This window comes from Wasmannia auropunctata, unplaced genomic scaffold, assembly GCF_000956235.1.
Source record: "Wasmannia auropunctata unplaced genomic scaffold, wasmannia.A_1.0 LD336106.1, whole genome shotgun sequence".
NCBI lineage: Eukaryota > Metazoa > Arthropoda > Insecta > Hymenoptera > Formicidae > Wasmannia > Wasmannia auropunctata.
Window position 1 is genome coordinate 6459745 of NW_012026784.1, and position 586 is coordinate 6460330.

The window sequence follows — 586 nt, forward strand, 5'->3', positions numbered from 1 at the left end:
GACGTGTGCTCTTCCGATCTGCGCCCATTCAAACGATCAAATTCCGGATATCGTGAACGTGGTAATTACTTAATAATAAAATTTATAAATATCTCGCGCCGATCTAAACCATCGCGTTTCGGAGCTCGCGATCATCTTTGTTAATTATAAATCCGTGGAAAAAACATTAAAAATGTAAAAAAATCGCCAAGTATATTTTTTAACGTTTTTACTTAAAAGAAATTGTATCAAAGTGAAAAAAATGAGACCTTTGTATCATCTTAAATGTATAATCTCGACCTCGAAAAAAAGACTGTTGTCAAATTACAAAAAAAAACCTAAGTGACATTATCTTCAATATATAACAATCACGCAAAATCATTTTGTAATTAATATACCTCGAAAAAAACTATTGTATCAAATTAAACAAATAAAATCCATGTTGAATTATTTTCAATGTATACGTGAAAAATAAAAACAAGAAATGCAATAGATAGCGTAATGAGGGCTGCAGAAATTAAAAAGGGATTTCGATAACAAGTAGCAAATTACGTGACAGAAAAATCAAAGATGGGAAGAAATCTCCAGCAGCAGCATACTTGGCGCG